This window comes from Phyllobates terribilis, unplaced genomic scaffold (assembly GCF_046119375.1).
Source record: "Phyllobates terribilis strain yellow unplaced genomic scaffold, ASM4611937v1 Scaffold_255__1_contigs__length_2797608, whole genome shotgun sequence".
Lineage (NCBI taxonomy): Eukaryota > Metazoa > Chordata > Amphibia > Anura > Dendrobatidae > Phyllobates > Phyllobates terribilis.
In genome coordinates, this window is record NW_027363015.1 from 1,284,935 (window position 1) to 1,304,745 (window position 19,811).

General features: G+C 50.1%; 1 long non-coding RNA gene across 1 annotated transcript; it reads right to left on the reverse strand.

Annotated features, from left to right (window-relative positions):
* Positions 1-1,883: 1,883 nt before the first annotated feature.
* On the reverse strand, positions 1,884-15,185 carry LOC141218963 (uncharacterized). Its single transcript, XR_012287594.1, has 3 exons — positions 15,097-15,185; positions 3,023-3,143; positions 1,884-2,029 (listed from the first exon to the last, which is right to left on the reverse strand). It is a non-coding gene; the product is annotated as an uncharacterized lncRNA (long non-coding RNA).
* Positions 15,186-19,811: the final 4,626 nt, after the last annotated feature.

Sequence of the window (19,811 nt, forward strand, 5' to 3'; positions counted from 1 at the left end):
AACTCCACAATATGCAGGCACTTTATAATGTACACAACAATTTTACAACATATCTTTATAGAAGTTGGAGATCTGGATTGAACCCAGAGCTCCAAATACCCAGATGTACCTCTATAAAACCCTGCCACAAACAGCATGGAAAACTCAATGCTGATGGATTCATTTTATGCTGGTATTATGGGAAATCCCATACAATGTCTTCCCTTATTGGTAGATATGACGAGAGTAGAGATGAGCGAATGGATTTGCAGGACTCTGGTCCAACAGTCGAGTCAGTATTCCACGGCCGCAGGACCGGAGCCCCGTGAACCGGCATCTCCGGCTCCTCTTTTGATGTCGATGTCATAGTTGTGGTGTGAGGCACAAATGACATCACGCCTGGCCGGCTAATCAAAAGAGGAGCCAGGGATGCCGGCATGTAAGAGGCGGTTAGCAAGGCTCCCATCCAACAGCCACAGACTACTAACCTGCTCTCTTAGACCAAGGTCCTGCAAATTTAGTTGCTCATCTCTAGACAAGATGCATGAATCAATGCAAAGTCCCAACAATACTATGGAGCCTTTTGGGTACCTTCAAGATATTGAGCCGCTGTACAACTGCAACCCCCAGGAGAAGACCCCTGGGCAAGAACAGTACATGGGCTCTTTGCAGTCTAATAACGTACAGTGAAAGAAGCTACTTGCATCTTTTGATGTGAATGTGGGTTCCCTTACCTCTGTTGCACCAATGGTATATCCGCCCCTGGAAACTCCTATAAGCTGCGTCCCTGGGTATGACAGTCTATTAGCAGGAGAACACATGAAGTCTGTCTATGAATGTATATATATGTATTTCTCCCAGAAAATTATTACAATTACACATGTTTTGTTGTTCACATGTTTATTTAATTTGTGTGTATTGGAACAACACAAAAAGAAGATATTGGTCAACAATTTTGGTTTTCAAGTCCTCAGACAGTTCTCTTTTCCTCTTTCTGTTCTCCCTACTTAGTGTGGCACGTAACAACGCAAAGATTGAGTCAACTTTTCCCCTTTGTATCGGGTTTCAGGTGTGATTTTCATATTGCCCACACCTGTTACTTGCCACAGGTGAGTTTGAATGAGCATCACAAGCTTGAAACAAAATTGTTTACCCACAATTTTGGAAAGATGCCAACAATTTTGTCCGGCCCATTTTTGGGGTTTTGTGTGAAATTATATCCAATTTGCCTTTTTTTCTCTGTTTTTTTTGTGTTGTTCCAATACACACAAAGGAAATAAACATGTGTATAACAAAAAATACACATGCAATTGCAATAATTTTATGGAAAATACTTCAAGGGTGCCAACACTTCCGGCCATGACTGTTTCTAGTGAAGCAACCTTGATCAGTAAAGGAGCTTATGCCGTACCTCGGGGCCACTGCCGATAGCTTCATGCACTTCACTTGTCCAGAACATCTGAGACACACAGAGCACGACCTGTCCCGGCCATTCCCTCACCCAGTCTTTTCTTGCAGTCTCAGGGTATGCCTTTTAAAAAACAAAGTTAAATTACGTTGACAGAAGCATTTAAGAGAGGGACAACCTTACTAGTATTATCTAGCAAATTCATTTCTACCGATTGCAGGTAGAAGATCTGCTACCTGGCTCTATAGCAAGAGATACATCATCCACAAATCATTCACTGCTGCCAAATAATCTTATACAAATATAAAAGTACTAGATTAGTTCCAATTAATGCTTTTGGTCTGTAGGTAGATCCGTACCATTCGTGACCGAGCAATAACATCATGCACGCTCCTTAACATGACATCTTCCCCTTGGATGAGCCACTTCTCCACGGCCCCCCGAGCCTCGGAGGTGGAGATGGTCTGGATGAGCTCTACGCGTTCCCCCTCGGTGCTGTACATGGCTTTGATGTCCAGGTTAGGAAGGAACTCCAGCTTTGCGATGCCTTCAAAGCCCTTCTTTAGATGTGGTTGGACCCGCAGAGGATCTTTAGTCTCAGAGAGAATTTCTAGCATTTCGTCGTTGGACAGGAAGAAAAAGCTAAAGCGAAAATGCACAATATGATAAAGATGTCATTAAAGTATTGGGTCAGGCGCCATTTGTATTAGTGTCTGTGAGAAAATAGAAAAGCAAAGCTTTAAAGTAAAGATTCAGTCCCCATACACATTGGATTAAAATAGTTTAAACCTGACGATTGCAGCAGGACCGGCCTACCCACTGATGTGTATGGGGGTCTCCTGACTCTCCCCCGATAGAGGATGTCAGGGCCAGAAGGATCGGGCAGATGGGATTTCAATACCCGGTCTTTTGGTTCTCAGGGGAGATAACCCGCTGCCGGAGGTGTCCAGTACTGACTTTCTCCTCTCTCCCCATTAAAAACACATGACTGTTCAGCAGAATATTCTACCCCAATATGTAGTAGGCGTCATAATAATAATATTAGCAAATACCTCCAATTAGAAGTGTAGTATAGTTCTTCTGATTTGTTTTGTCGCTTATCCCATGTGCAGGGCATTGCAGTAGCTTAGCTTACGACCACTAGCAAATAACTGTCACTATATGAGTGGTCGTAACCATGGATACCGAAGCTACTGCAATGCCTTGCACATGGGGAAAGCGACATAGCGAATCAGAAGAACTATACTACACTTCTAATTGGAGGTATTTGCTAATATTATTATTATTACTACGCCTACTACATATTGGGATAGGATCTTGGAGATGGGAATACCCATTTAATTGCGAGTATTTGCGACAATTCAGTTTCATTAAAAATGTTGCACCGTTAGGCTTTTTGTTTCCTGCACATTCAGCTTTGATGTGATCTGTGGTCATAAATCGGCTAAGAGGAGCTGAAAAAAGACAGATTAAAAATAAGTCCAATAGCCAGCGCAACACAGAGCCAATAGAAGGCAAACAGTGCAAAATTAATGAAATCCAATTCCAAAAATGATTTCAATGCGTTTAAATAAGAAAAAAAAAAATTTCTTTAAGGAGTATATAGAATCATTGCAACAAGTGAAAGGACTATACCGTGGGAAAAAAGCCTCTTCTTCTCCAGATAGGCATTCAGCCCTTTCATGATTTTATCCAGAAGCACATTGCTGTCCTGAAGTTTTTCCAGAAGTCCGGTCAGAGAAGTGGCGCTTAAAACCTAAAACAAAGTAGATAGCCCATAAGTAAGATTCCATTATATAGTTATAGAGACTGAAAAAAGGTCACATTCATTGACTATTGTGCCAATAGTTCATATTAAAAATATAATTAGAACATACAGTTATATGAAAAAGTTTGGGCACCCCTATTAATCTTAAGCTTAAGGTTTTATAAAAATTGGTGTTTTTGCAACAGCTATTTCAGTTTGATATATGTAATAACTGTTGGACACAGTAATGTTTCTGCCTTGAAACGAGGTTTATTGTACTAACAGAAAATGTGCAATCTGCATTCAAACAAAATTTGACAGGTGCATAAGTATGGGCACCTCACCAGAAAAGTGACATTAATATTTAGTAGATCCTACTTTTGCAAAAATAACAGCCTCTAGTCGCTTCCTGTAGCTTTTAATGATTTCCTGGATCCTGGATGAAGGTATTTTTGACCATTCCTCTTTACAAAACAATTCCAGTTCAGTTAAGTTTGATGGTCGCCGAGCATGGACAGCCCTCTTCAAATGATCCCACAGATGTTCAACGATATTCAGGTCTGGGGACTGGGATGGCCATTCCAGAACATTGTAATTGTTCCTCTGCATGAATGCCTGAGTAGATTTGGAGCCGTGTTTTGGATCATTGTCTTGCTGAAAGATCCATCCCCTGCGTAACTTCAACTTTATCACTGATTCTTGAACATTATTGTCAAGAATCTGCTGATACTGAGTGGAATCCATGCGTCCCCATCCATCCATCCTGGGTAGGTGTATATGCCCCGCCATCCATCCATCCTGGGTAGGTATACATGCCCCTCCATCCATCCTGGGTAGGTGTATATGCTTCTCCATCCATCCTGGGTAGGTGTATATGCCCCGCCATCCATCCATCTTGGGTAGGAGTAGATGCCCCGCCATCCATCCATCTTGGGTAGGAGTAGATGCCCCTCCATCCATCCATCCTGGGTAGGTGTAGATGCCCCTCCATCCATCCTGGGTAGGTGTATATGGTCCTCCATCCATCCATTCTGGGTAGGTGTATATGCCCCTCCATTCATCCATTCTGGGTAGGTGTATATGCCCCTCCATCCATTCATTCTGGGTAGGCGTAGATGCCCCTCCATCCATTCATTCTGGGTAGGCGTAGATGCCCCTCCATCCATCCATTCTGGGTAGGCGTAGATGCCCCTCCATCCATCCATTCTGGGTAGGTGTATATGCCCCTCCATTCATCCATTCTGGGTAGGTGTATATGCCCCTCCATCCATTCTGGGTAGGCGTAGATGCCCCTCCATCCATCCATTCTGGGTAGGTGTAGATGCCCCTCCATCCATCCATTCTGGGTAGGCGTAGATGACCCTCCATCCATTCATCCTGGGTAGGTGTAGATGCCCCTCCATCCATCCATCCATCCTGGGTAGGTGTAGATGCCCCTCCATCCATCTATACATCCTGGGTAGGTGTAGATGCCCCTCCATCCATCCACCCATCCTGGGTAGGTGTAGATACCCAGGATGAATGGATGGATGGAGGGGCATCTACACCTACCCAGGATGGATGGATGGAGGGGCATCTACACTTACCCAGGATGAATGGATGGATGGATGGAGGGGCAAGTGTAGATGCCCCTCCATCCATCCATCCTGGGTAGGGGTAGATGCCCCTCCATCCATCCATCCTGGGTAGGTGTATATGACCCTCCATCCATCCATTCTGGGTAGGTGTATATGCCCCTCCATCTATCCATCCTGGGTAGGCGTAGATACCTTTCCATCCATCCATCCTGGGTAGGTGTATATGCACCTCCATCCATCCATCAATGCATCCATCCAATCTGGGTAGGTGTATATGCGCCTTCATCCATCCATTCTGGGTTTGCGTAGATGCACCTCCATCCATCCTGGGTAGTCTATTCTGGTAGGTGTATATGCCCCTCCATCCATCCATCCATCCTGGGTAGGAGTATTTGCACCTCCATCCATCCTGGGTAGGTGTATATGCCCCTCCATCCATCCTGGGTAGGTGTATATGACCCTTCATCCATCCATCCATTATGGGTAGGCGTAGATGCCCCTCCATCCATCCATCCATCCTGCGCAGTCTATTCTGGTAGGTGTATATGCCCCTCTATCCATCCATCCTGGGTAGGTGTATATGCCCCTCCATCCATCCATTCTCGGTAGGTGTAGATGCCCCTCCATTCGTCCATTCTCGGTAGGTGTAGATGCCCCTCCATTCGTCCATTCTCGGTAGGTGTAGATGCCCCTCCATTCATCAATCCATCCTGGGTAGGTGTAGATGCCCCTCCATCCATCCATAGTAGGTGTAGATACCACTCCATCCATCCATTCTGGGTAGGTGTATATGCCCCTCCATCCATCCATTCTGGGTAGGTGTATATGCCCCTCCATCCATCCATCCATCCATCCTGGGTAGGCGTAGATACCTTTCCATCCATCCATCCTGGGTAGGTGTATATGCACCTCCATCCATCCATCCATCCATGCATCCATCCAATCTGGGTAGGTGTATATGCCCCTTCATCCATCCATTCTGGGTTTGCGTAGATGCACCTCCATCCATCCTGGGTAGTCTATTCTGGTAGGTGTATATGCCCCTCCATCCATCCATCCATCCTGGGTAGGAGTATTTGCACCTCCATCCATCCTGGGTAGGTGTATATGCCCCTCCATCCATCCTGGGTAGGTGTATATGACCCTTCATCCATCCATCCATTCTGGGTAGGCGTAGATGCCCCTCCATCCATCCATCCATCCTGCGCAGTCTATTCTGGTAGGTGTATATGCCCCTCCATCCATCCATTCTCGGTAGGTGTAGATGCCCCTCCATTCGTCCATTCTCGGTAGGTGTAGATGCCCCTCCATTCGTCCATTCTCGGTAGGTGTACATGCCCCTCCATCCATCAATCCATCCTGGGTAGGTGTAGATGCCCCTCCATCCATCCATAGTAGGTGTAGATACCACTCCATCCATCCATTCTGGGTAGGTGTATATGCCCCTCCATTCATCCTGGGTAGGAGTATTTGCCCCTCCATCCATAGTGGGTAGGTGTATATGCCCCTCCATCCATCCATCCTGGGTAGGTGAATATGCCCTTCCATCCATCCTGGGTAGGTGTATCGGCCTCTCCATCCATCCTGGGTAGCTGTATATGCCCCTCCATCCATCCATCCTGAGTAGGTGTATATGCCCATCCATCCATCCTGGGTAGGTGTATATGCCCCTCCATCCATCAATCCATCCTGGGTAGGTGTATATGCCCCTCCATCCATCCATTCTGGGTAGGCGTAGATGCCCCTCCATCTATTCATCCTGGGTAGGTGTAGATGCCCCTCCATCCATCCATCCATCCTGGGTAGGTGTAGATGCCCCTCCATCCATCCATACATCCTGGGTAGGTCTAGATGCCCCTCCATCCATCCACCCATCCTGGGTAGGTGTAGATGCCCTTCCATCCATCCATTCATCCTGGGTAAGTGTAGATGCCCCTCCATCCATCCATCCTGGGTAGGGGTAGATGCCCCTCCATCCATCTATTCTGGGTAGGTGTATATGCCCCTCCATCCATCCATTCTGGGTAGGTGTATATGCCCCTCCATCCATCCATCCTGGGTAGGCGTAGATACCTTTCCATCCATCCATCCTGGGTAGGTGTATATGCACCTCCATCCATCCATCCATCCATCCAATCTGGGTAGGTGTATATGCCCCTTCATCCATCCATCCATCCAATCTGGGTAGGTGTATATGCCCCTTCATCCATCCATTCTGGGTTTGCGTAGATGCACCTCCATCCATCCTGGGTAGTCTATTCTGGTAGGTGTATATGCCCCTCCATCCATCCATCCATCCTGGGTAGGAGTATTTGCCCCTCCATCCATCCTGGGTAGGTGTATATGCCCCTCCATCCATCCTGAGTAGGTGTATTTCCCCCTCCATCCATCCATCCTGGGTGAGTGTATATGACCCTTCATCCATCCATCCATTCTGGGTAGGCGTAGATGCCCCTCCATCCATCCATCCTGGGTAGGTGTATATGTCCCTCCATCCATCCATTCTCGGTAGGTGTAGATGCCCCTCCATTCGTCCATTCTCGGTAGGTGTAGATGCCCCTCCATCCATCAATCCATCCTGGGTAGGTGTAGATGCCCCTCCATCCATCCATAGTAGGTGTAGATACCACTCCATCCATCCATCCTGCGCAGTCTATTCTGGTAGGTGTATATGCCCCTCCTTCCATCCATTCTCGGTAGGTGTATATGCCCCTCCATCCATCCATCCTGGGTAGGTGAATATGCCCTTCCATCCATCCTGGGTAGGTGTATCGGCCTCTCCATCCATCCTGGGTAGCTGTATATGCCCCTCCATCCATCCATCCTGAGTAGGTGTATATGCCCCTCCATCCATCCATCCTGAGTAGGTGTATATGCCCCTCCATCCATCCATCCATCCTGAGTAGATGTATATGCCCATCCATCCATCCTGGTAGGTGTATATGCCCCTCCATCCATCCACTCTGGGTAGGTGTATATGCCCCTCCATCCATCCATACATCCTGGGTAGGTCTAGATGCCCATCCATCCACCCATCCTGGGTAGGTGTAGATGCCCTTCCATCCATCCATCCTGAGTAAGTGTAGATTCCCCTCCATCCATCCATCGTGGGTAGGGGTAGATGCCCCTCCATCCGTCCACTCTGGGTAGGTGTATATGCCCCTCCATCCATCCATACATCCTGGGTAAGTCTAGATGCCCCTCCATCCATCCACCCATCCTGGGTAGGTGTAGATGCCCTTCCATCCATCCATTCATCCTGCGTAAGTGTAGATGCCCCTCCATCCATCCATCGTGGGTAGGGGTAGATGCCCCTCCATCCATCCATTCTGGGTAGGTGTAAATGTAGCACCCTGAGGATTCGGCTGCTACAGGGGTATTGCACCTCAACCCAGAGGTGTGATATTCCACTCCCGGGCAAGGATGGAGTGTGGATCTGAGCTCGGTAGGCTGCATGCACTACACACATCCCATTTCCGGGGAACAGGCCGACGGTACTCCCACTTAGAAATGTGCAGGTACGACCGAGTCTGTTCCTGGCTGGAGTGGGAGGGGGGTGGTACATCCCAAGTAGTGTAGGGGCAGATAGGGGGAGCAGCCTGGGTAAAGATAGGAGCTCATTGGGTGCTGGTCACCTGAGCTCACACATAGAGGGAGTATATAAGGTGGGCACCAACTAAGATCAGGGTCAGATGCAGAGGATCAGATGCAGAGAGTCAGTCAGCTGCAGAGAACAAGTCAGGAGCAGAGGAGAGAAGAAAGACAAAGACCCAGAGTGAGAGAGGAGAAAAGAGAGAGACCCAGAGCACAGAAGAGAAGGACTCTGAGATCCCAACTCAAAGCACCGGGTGAAGAGTCGGCATCAGGGTACCGGAACCCAAGCTGGTGGGGGTAAAAACATTCCCCAGCCAGAGACCGGAGACCGTGGGCAGCGTCTGCCACGGTCACCCATCACATCCACCCCGAAGGCACACCACATGAAGGGTCAGGGAACCCAGGGCCAAGGGTGTCCCAACAGAAGGCCCGAGGGAGCTGGACCTAGGTGGATTACTGGTGGGGACGGCCAGAGAACGGGACAGAAAGAGAGCTCAGGGCCACGCTCCGGACTTGTTTGGGGGTTGGCTGGATCCAGGACCTGGTGGACGCAGCACGGCTCGGGTGGTCACTAGCAGCTGGAGTGACCAGTACAACATCTGCAGTAAGTAAACACCCTTAACTGCACAACCCGACTCTGTCTTCACTGCCGTCTGCACTACACCACCACAACCCCCATCCTCTGCGCCTGTCCCCTCTGAGGCTATACCCCTCCCGTTGGGGGTTATCCCACCAAGCTGCGCACCCACCATCAGCCTCAGCGGACCCTGCTGCAGCGGCGGCCACAGTGACCGCATCACAACGGGTGGCGTAGTCGACACAAAAGAACTCTTAATAACATCTGTAGGACTGCCACATAACACTGAGCTTGACGCCCTGGGCACGGGCCGGGTCACAGCCGCTCGGAGACTACAAACCCCCCCCATCTGATCCGGTGCCGGGTATTCCCCTCAAAAAGGAATATGTCCCAGGGGGCGCGTCATATATGCCCCTCATTCCATCCATCCTGGGTAGGTGTAGATACCTCTCCATCCATCCATCCTGGGTAGGTGTATATGCACCTCCATCCATCCATCCAAACTGGGTAAGCATAGATGCCCCTCCATCCATCCATCCATCCTGAGCAGTCTATTCTGGTAGGTGTATATGCCCCTCCATCCATCCACTCTGGGTAGGTGTAGATGCCCCTCCATCCATCAATCCATCCTGGGTAGGTGTAGATGCCCCTCCATCCATCCATGGTAGATGCGAATACCCCTCCATCCATTCTTCCATCCATCCATCCTGGGTAGGTGTATATGCCCCTCCATCCATCCTGGGTAGGTGTATATGCCCATCCATCCATCCTGAGTAGCTGTATATGCCCCTCCAGCCATCCTGGGTAGGTGTATATGCCCCTTCATCCATTCTGGGTAGGTGTAGATGCCCCTCCATCCATCCTGGGTAGTCTATTCTGGTAGGTGTATATGCCCCTCCATCCAACCTGGTTAGGTGTAGATGCCCCCTCCATTCATCCATCCTGGTTAGGTGTAGATGCCCCTCCATCCATCCATCCATCCTGGGTAGTCTATTCTGCTAGGTGTATATGCCCCTCCATCCATCCTGGTTAGGTGTAGATGCCCCTCCATCCATCCATCCTGGTTAAGTGTAGATGCCCCTCCATCCATCCATCCATCCTGGGTAGGTGTATATGCCCCTTCATCCATCCATCCATCCTGGGTAGGTGTAAATGCCCCTCCATCCATCCATCCTGGGTAGGTGTAAATGCCCCTCCATCCATCCACTCCGGGTAGGTGTAGATGCCCCTCCATCCATCAATCCATCCTGGGTAGGTGTAGATGCCCCTCCATCCATCCATGGTAGATGCGAATACCCCTCCATCCATCCATCCTGGGAAGGTGTATATGCCCCTCCATCCATCCATCCATCCTGGGTAGGTGTATATGCCCCTCCGTCCATCCAGTGTAGGAGTATTTGCCCCTCCATCCATCCTGGGTAGGTGTATATGCCCCTCCATCCATCCATCCTGGGTAGGTGTATATGCCCTTCCATCCTGGGTAGGTGTATATTCCCCTCCATCCATCCATCCTGGGTAGGTGTATAGGCCCCTCCATCCATCCTGGGTAGGTGTATCGGCCCCTCCATCCATCCTGGGTAGCTGTATATGCCCCTCCAGCCATCCATCCATCCTGGGTAGGTGTATATGCCCCCTCCATCCATCCTGGGTAGGTGTATATGCCCCTCCATCCATCCTGGGTAGGTGTATATGCCCCTCCATCCATCCATCCTGGGTAGGTGTATATGCCCCTTCATCCATTCTGGGTAGGTGTAGATGCCCCTCCATCCATCCTGGGTAGTCTATTCTGGTAGGTGTATATGCCCCTCCATCCAACCTGGTTAGGTGTAGATGCCCCCTCCATTCATCCATCCTGGTTAGGTGTAGATGCCCCTCCATCCATCCATCCATCCTGGGTAGTCTATTCTGGTAGGTGTATATGCCCCTCCATCCAACCTGGTTAGGTGTAGATGCCCCCTCCATCCTGGGTAGGTGTAAATGCCCCTCCATCCATCCATCCTGGGTAGGTGTAAATGCCCCTCCATCCATCCATCCTGGGTAGGTGTAAATGCCCCCTCCATCCATCCTGGGTAGGTGTAAATGCCCCCTCCATCCATCGATGCTGGGTAGGTTTATATGCCCCTGACTAGCCCAGGGGAATGGGTATGACTCGGTACCCGGGCCTTTAGGGATGTCGCGGTGGTCGGCTCCCGGGCCCGTACCCTGGGGTCGCTCCTTTAAAAGGGTTGGTGATTTGTGAAGTTTATAAAAGAGTTTGTGACGCCACCTGTGGTTTCTGGTGAGGATCACCAGCGCTGCGCAGTCCACTGAGGCCGGTGATAAGGCAGCTCGATGGTATAGCTTCCCACAGGTGGAGCTAGGCCTCAGGGCAGCGTATGGACGGGGAAAGCAGGACGGAGAGACCCAGCCGGGTCAGAGCAAGAACAGGGACAGACACGATTGTCACTTCAGTACCTTTTACTGATGGAAATTCAGGCACGTCCCAGAGCACTGTAGGGTGAAGGGTGCACGTCAGGATCCTCCCCAATGAGCGGGTTTTGGGCCTCCTGTTTCTTGCCTCTGCGTAGTAAGTTTCTGACCTTCCTGGAGCAAGGCCTAACTTTGTCTCTGTCCTGCGCTGGCTGACCTTGTGGTATGGCCTTTTCTTGGATTACACGCTCCCGACTTAAGGGGCCTATGTGTCTCCTGGCTCTATTACGTATCAGCACTTTTGCGATACTGGGACTTGTAGTTCTCCAGGGATTCTGGTTATATCTTACTGGGTCGTGGAGATCCCGGTAAGCTTCGGACCCGATGTCCGGTAACTGCTTCTTCGGGGTGAGCTAGTTAAGCTCCTCTGCCCCCTATGTATTAACTCTCCACTCGCCTTCGGCCTACTCGGGCCCTCACTAGGCTATACACACTAACGGCAGGTTGACGCGCTTCACCGATCTTATGGCGCCGGCACACCTAAAGCTCACCTCTCTGAGCTACAACTGAGTCTAGAACGTGCTCCACTGCAGACTGACCTCTCTCAGGCTTTTGCATTGCAGGAACTCTCTCAACAGGTTTGCTTTCTGTCGACTCCAGTCTAGACTAACTGCTGCCTGGCTCCACCTTCCCTTATATATCTATCCCTAACGGGCTCCCTCTGATGGTCTGAGGTGGAAGGTGGAGATGTGTGAATGGTTATGGGGGCCTCTTGTGGAGGAATCCATCAATACACCCTGCTAGGATCTGTGATACCAAGCGCAGCTAGGCGTCACACACCCCCATCCATCCTGGGTACATGTATATGCCCCTCCATCCATCCCGGTCAGTATATGCCCCCCTCCATCCATCCATCCTGGTGGATATATCCTCCCCTCCATACTGGTGGGTATATGCCCCCCCCCTCCATCCATACTGGTGGGTATATGCCCCCCCCTCCATCCATCCTGGTGGGTATATGCCCCCCCCTCCATCCATCCTGGTGGGTATATGCCCCCCCCCCTCCATCCATCCATCCTGGTGGGTATATGGCCCCCCCCCTTCCATCCATCCTGGTGGGTATATGCCCCCCCCTCCATCCATCCATCCATCCTGGTGGGTATATGCCCCCCCCCCTCCATCCATCCTGGTGGGTATATGCCCCCCCCCCTCCATCCATCCTGGTGGGTATATGCCCCCCCCTCCATCCATCCTGGTGGGTATATGCCCCCCCCTCCATCCATCCTGGTGGGTATATGCCCCCCCCCTCCATCCATCCTGGTGGGTATATGCCCCCCCCCTCCATCCATCCTGGTGGGTATATGCCCCCCCCCTCCATCCATCCTGGTGGGTATATGCCCCCCCCCCTCCATCCATCCTGGTGGGTATATGCCCCCCCCCCCCTCCATCCATCCTGGTGGGTATATGCCCCCCCCCCTCCATCCATCCTGGTGGGTATATGCCCCCCCCCTCCATCCATCCTGGTGGGTATATGCCCCCCCCTCCATCCTGGTGGGTATATGCCCCCATATATTCAATGCGAAGGGAAAAAAAACAAAACAAACGCTTCTACTCTCCTTCCACGTTCCCACGCAGCGCTGTGTCTGTGTTGCCTGAAGATGTCGGCGGTGATAACAGCTGAGAGGCTGAGATCACCGCACGGCGCCGCTGCAGATACTCACTCGGGACGTCCACTCCTAGGCATTTCCTCCCCGGCAGTTCCTGTCATGGCATGCTCTGACTGAGCAGTGCGTGCGACGACAGGTGGAATGTACAGCTTACACTGCAGGCTCCACAAAGATGGCTGCAATCTCCTCCCACGGCTGCGACCTGAACAGCCAAGGGAGCGTGCCCAGGTCACAGCTAGAGGCAGGAGGAGCGGCCTGTAATGTTAGAGAAAGGGTCGGTGACAGACTACTGTCTCTTATGGCCAGGGCTGCCGTAAATGAGGTGTGTAAGAGTGCTTCTTACACACCCCCCAAATAAAAATGGCAGCCCCTAGTGGCCAATGTAAAAATAAATAAAAAACTAATAAAGTGGTACATTTAATTTTGTATTAAAAATAATTGATTACATAATTATTAATACAAAACATAAAATCGTGGCCCCTTCCCTGTAAGAATAGCACATGGCTCTTTTCACGTCTGGTTATTTCTCTAGCAGGTAGAATATGCTCCGTTATAGACCGGGGACAGGTTTACAGCTCTATTTATTGTGGACGATTGATCTGCAAATCAGAACTGAGACCGGTCCGATTTTCATCCGATTTGTAGATAAAGATCATCTATTGAAGTCAACGAGTCTGTCAGAAAAAATGGCCAGAACCAACCATGTTGCCTATACTGCTTGTTTTCCAGTGTCTATAGGCCGGGCAAGCGAGGCGAGGAAACCTTTAGCTTTTTACTTTACATATAAAAAAATATGCCCCACTGAGGAGAAAAACTGACACACTGACCAAAATCAGATGAAAATTAGAAAAAAACACTGATTAAAACCTGACATGTGAACGGGGCCTTAATCAGATGTCAGCAGGGTCGGACTGGGGTGTCTGGGGCCCACAGGGGACACTGACTCTAGGGGCCACCTCCAGCAATATGCAGATCTCTCTTCTCTGCTCTCCCTGTTATAGTGGAGCAGTGACCGGCGGCTCCTCACATCTACTCTGCACAGACTACAACAGGGATGGACAATTTCTGTAGTTTGCATGAAAGGGCTTCTTTGGTTAAAACAAGTCATCACAGATTCATGGGCTACACAGGATAGGTGATCACTTATTGATTGGAAGAATGGGGAAGTTTTATCCCTGACAGGACACTTATCCCCATTTTAAAATGCAGCGACAGGTGGGACGTCTGACCACAGCCTCATTCTTTCTCTTGGGGGCTTCCAAAAAAGAGCAGCGCTCACAGCCCCTGAGGGAATGAATGGATCAGTGGTCGAGTCGCACATGAGCTCCAGTGTAATGGGGAGAAAAGCTCCACAGTCTGCCGATCGCTGCAGGTCCCAGTAGTCAGACCCCCACCAATCAATAAGTTATCACTTATCCTGTGGAGAGGGGATTACTTGTTCTCCCCGGAGAACCCCTGTGAGTGCATCTCTGACGCTCTGCTCCAAGTATTTCATCTCTAAGGCCACAGCCCCACTATCAGTATTCAGTCAGGATTTTTTCTCAGGAGTGGGAGCCAAAACCAGGTGAGGAACAATCAGAGAAAAGGTAGAATAGAAACAAGTCACCAATTCTGTATTTATCACCCACTCCTGCTTTTGGCTCTCACTACTGAGAAAAAATACTGACCAAATACTGATAGTGAAGCCGTGGCCTCATGGAAAAAAATCTTTTCCTAGTTAATCTCAGCGAGAACAAATGACCGCCATACACAACATAATCCACTATAACAACACCAATAATATCACATACAAAAGGGACAAATCACCACACCATGACCAGACCACATATTACCACCATATAGTGACCAAATAATACACTACTGATCAGGAATACAAACCACAATACTAACAACACTGTCACTATACATATGAGCTCTGTATATAGTGTCAGTGTACAGGTAATACAGTGATCCCCAGTGACATTATAAACAGGATCTCTGTATATAGTGTCAGTGTACATGTAATACAGTTATCACGAGTGACATTATACACAGGAGCTCTGTATATAGTGTATAGGTAATACACTGGTCACCAGTGACATACACTATATAGTATATACAGAGCTCCTGTGTAAGTGTACAGTAATACACTGACTCACCAGTGATGTCTCTAGGTGAAGTTCTTCATCTTTGCTTTTCCTCATCTGGCACAGTCCACCATCACTTCTTCCAGCCAGGAATCATCTCTGCAGAAAATAACACACAGTTATCAATAACTGATCTCTTTTAGAGCACATTCCCACTTTTCCCCAGGCTTCTACACTACACCAGTTGAAGAAATAAAGCGACATAGTGGCGCCCTGCACAGTAACAGGACCCCCCTTTTGTCCCCTCTTACGGAAAACAGTTTCCTAAAAATAAAATTATATTACAGAAGTAATAATGTCCCTAATTGGACTCTAAAGTAATAATGTTCCCCACTCGCCATCATAAACTAATAAAGTTCCTCAATCTGGCCCCTAAACAGTAATAAAGTCCCTTGTACAGCGTGGCCCCCCATCTATCCATTCTGGTGTCCATGTGTCCAGCCTGCCCCTCCCATATATCCATCCTGGCCTCCATGTGTCCAGCCTGCCCCCCTTCATATATCCATCCTGTCCCACTCATATATGCATCCCACCCCACCCCATATATCTATCCAGGACCCCATGTGTCCAGCTTGCCGCCCTTCACCTCCATGTGTCCATCCACGTCCCCATGTGTCCAGCTTGCCGCCCTTCACCTCCATGTGTCCATCCACGTCCCCATGTGTCCAGCTTGCCGCCCTTCACCTCCATGTGTCCATCCACGTCCCCATGTGTCCAGCTTGCCGCCCTTCACCTCCATGTGTCCATCCAGGTCCCCATGTGTCCAGCTTGCTACCCTTCACCTATATGTGTCCATCCAGGTCCCAATGTGTCCAGCTTGCCCCCCTTCACCTCCATGTGTCCATCCAGGTCCCCAACTTGGCCCCCTTCACCACCATGTGTCCCCTTATGCGTCCATCCAGCCCCCCCCCCTTCAGCCCCGTGCCTCCATCCATATGTCTCCCCATGCGTCCAGCCAGCCCCCCCTTCAGCCCCATGCCTCCATCCATATGTCTCCCCATGGGTCCAGCCAGCCCCCCCTTCAGCCCCATGTCCCCATCCATGTCTCCATGGGTCCAGCCAGCCCCCCCTTCAGCCCCGTGTCCACATGGGTCCAGCCAGCCCCCCCTTCAGCCCCATGTCCCCATCCATGTCTCCATGGGTCCAGCCAGCCCCCCCTTCAGCCCCATGTCCCCATGGGTCCAGCCAGCCCCCCCTTCAGCCCCATCCATGTCCCCATGGGTCCAGCCAGCCCCCCCTTCAGCCCCATGTCCCCATGGGTCCAGCCAGCCCCCCCTTCAGCCCCATGTCCCCATCCATGTCCCCATGGGTCCAGCCAGCCAGCCCCATGTCACCATGGGTCCAGCCAGCCCCCCCCCCCTTCAGCCCCATGTCCCCATGGGTCTAGCCAGCCCCCCCCTTCAGCCCCATGTCCCCATCCATGTTCCCATGGGCCCAGCCAGCCCCCTCCCCTTCAGCCCCATGTCCCCATGGGTCCAGCCAGCCCCCCCTTCAGCCCCATGTCCCCATCCATGTCCCCATGGGTCCAACCAGCCCCCCCTTCAGCCCCATGTCCCCATCCATGTCCCCATGTGACCAGCCTGCGACCCCTCCATATATGGATGATGATCAATGCTGGGAACACTCACCCAGAAAAACGTGGATATTGCACTTGACTTGAAGTTGAAGCAGGGAGAGCTGTAGCCAGACCTGCAGCCTTGTTTCCAGGGTGATGGTGAGAGAGCAGAGTGCTGGTCACCGCATACTCAGCCCAGGAGCCGGCTTAAAAGGCAAGAGAGCAGGAGAGAAGAGGGCGGTGCGCGGTGCTGGTGCGGTGTTCCATACCCGGACGGGAGCCGGTGTTACAAGGCCAATTCCAAGGGAGCAGGAGCCGGGACTGGAGAGCAGAGCGCGGCGTCGGCGTATCAAAAGCCGGCAGGGGAGCAGGAAGAGGAGAGCGCGACGTCAGCGTGTCACCTGACAACACACCACTGCCAGCCACCAGCGGCAAAGCAGAGCGCGGTGCGTGTCACCGCCCACCAAGAACACGTCCTCAGTCATGTGACTATGCGCGTCACCCGCTGTCACCACTGAATAGTATGAGCGCCGCACGCGACGCTACATTTCCTTCGGCTGCGCTTTTAAAGGGCCCGCACTTTTTAAGAGCCCCCGCACCAATTCTCTCTCTCTCATCGGGGCCCACCGGGAATTTTTCCAGCTATCACACCAGGCCAGTCCTACACGGCGCGCTGGCATCGGGGCCCCCTCCTCAAATACTTACCTCTCCCGTTCCCAGCAACTCCTGTGTCTTCAGCGTCTTCGGAGTCTGTCGTCACTACAGTGCGCCCTCTGTCTTATCTAGCAATCCATAAGTATAATGCAAACTATGGGGCCATTATACAGCATGGAGCAATCTATGGGGCCATTACACAGCATGGAGCAATCTATGGGGCCATTATACAGCATGGAGCAATCTATGGGGCCATTACACAGCATGGAGCAATCTATAGGGCCATTATACAGTATGGAGCAATCTATGGGGCCATTATACAGCATGGAGCAATCTATAGGGCCATTATACAGTATGGAGCAATCAATAGGGCCATTACAGCATGGAGCAATCTATGGGGCCATTATACTTATGGAGCAATCTATGGGGCCATTACAGCATGGAGCAATCTATGGGGCCATTATACAGCATGGAGCAATCTATAGGGCCATTATACAGCATGGAGCAATCTATGGGACCATTATACTTATGGAGCAATCTATAGGGCCATTATACAGTAGGGAGCAATCTATGGGACCATTATACAGCATGGAGCAATCTATGGGACCTTTATACTTATGGAGCAATCTATAGGACCATTACAGCATGGAGCAATCTATGGGACCATTATACAGCATGGAGCAATCTATGGGACCTTTATACTTATGGCGCAATCTATAGGGCCATTATACAGCATGGAGCAATCTATAGGGCCATTATACAGTATGGAGCAATCAATAGGGCCATTACAGCATGGAGCAATCTATGGGGCCATTATACTTATGGAGCAATCTATGGGGCCATTACAGCATGGAGCAATCTATGGGGCCATTATACAGCATGGAGCAATCTATAGGGCCATTATACAGCATGGAGCAATCTATGGGACCATTATACTTATGGAGCAATCTATAGGGCCATTATACAGTAGGGAGCAATCTATGGGACCATTATACAGCATGGAGCAATCTATGGGACCTTTATACTTATGGAGCAATCTATAGGACCATTACAGCATGGAGCAATCTATGGGACCATTATACAGCATGGAGCAATCTATGGGACCTTTATACTTATGGCGCAATCTATAGGGCCATTACAGCATGGAGCAATCTATAGGGCCATTACAGCATGGAGCAATCTATGGGGCCATTATACTTATGGAGCAATCTATGGGGCCATTACAGCATGGAGCAATCTATGGGGCCATTATAGCATGGAGCAATCTATGGGGCCATTATAGCATGGAGCAATCTATGGGGCCATTATACTTATGGAGCAATCTATAGGGCCATTATACAGTATGAAGCAATCTATGGAGCCATTATGCAGTATGGAGCAATCTATGGGGCCATTATGCAGCATGGAGCAATCTATAGGGCCATTACAGCATGGAGCAATCTATGGGGCCATTATACTTATGGAGCAATCTATGGGACCATTATACAGCATGGGGCAATCTATGGGGCCATTATACAGCATGGGGCAATCTATGGGGCCATTATACAGCATGGGGCAATCTATGGGACCATTACACTTATGGAGCAATCTATAGGGCCATTACAGCATGAAGCAATCTATGGGGCCATTATACAGCATGGAGCAATCCATAGGGCCATTACAGCATGGAGCAATGTATAGGGCCATTACAGCATGGAGCAATCTATGGGGCCATTACAGCATGGAGCAATCTATGGGGCCATTACAGCATGGAGCAATCTATGGGGCCATTACAGCATGGAGCAATCTATGGGGCCATTACAGCATGGAGCAATCTATGGGGCCATTACAGCATGGAGCAATCTATGGGGCCATTACAGCATGGCGCAATCTATGGGGCCATTACAGCATGGCGCAATCTATGGGGCCATTATACAGCATGGAGCAATCTATGGGGCCATTATACAGCATGGAGCAATCTATGGGGCCATTATACAGCATGGAGCAATCTATGGGGCCATTATACAGCATGGAGCAATCTATGGGGCCATTATACAGCATGGAGCAATCTATGGGGCCATTATACAGCATGGAGCAATCTATGGGGCCATTATACAGCATGGAGCAATCTATGGGGCCATTATACAGCATGGAGCAATCTATGGGGCCATTATACAGCATGGAGCAATCTATGGGGCCATTATACTTATGGAGCAATCTATGGGGCCATTATACTTATGGAGCAATCTATGGGGCCATTATACTTATGGAGCAATCTATAGGGCCATTACAGCATGGAGCAATCTATGGGGCCATTATACTTATTGAGCAATCTATAGGGCCATTATACTTATAGATCAATCTATGGGGCCATTATACTTATGGAGCAATCTATAGGGCCATTATACTTATGGAGCAATCTATAGGGTCATTATACTTATGGAGCAATCTATGGGGCCATTATACAGTATGGAGCAATCTATAGGGCCATTATGCAGCATGGAGCAATCTATGGGGCCATTATGCAGCATGGAGCAAT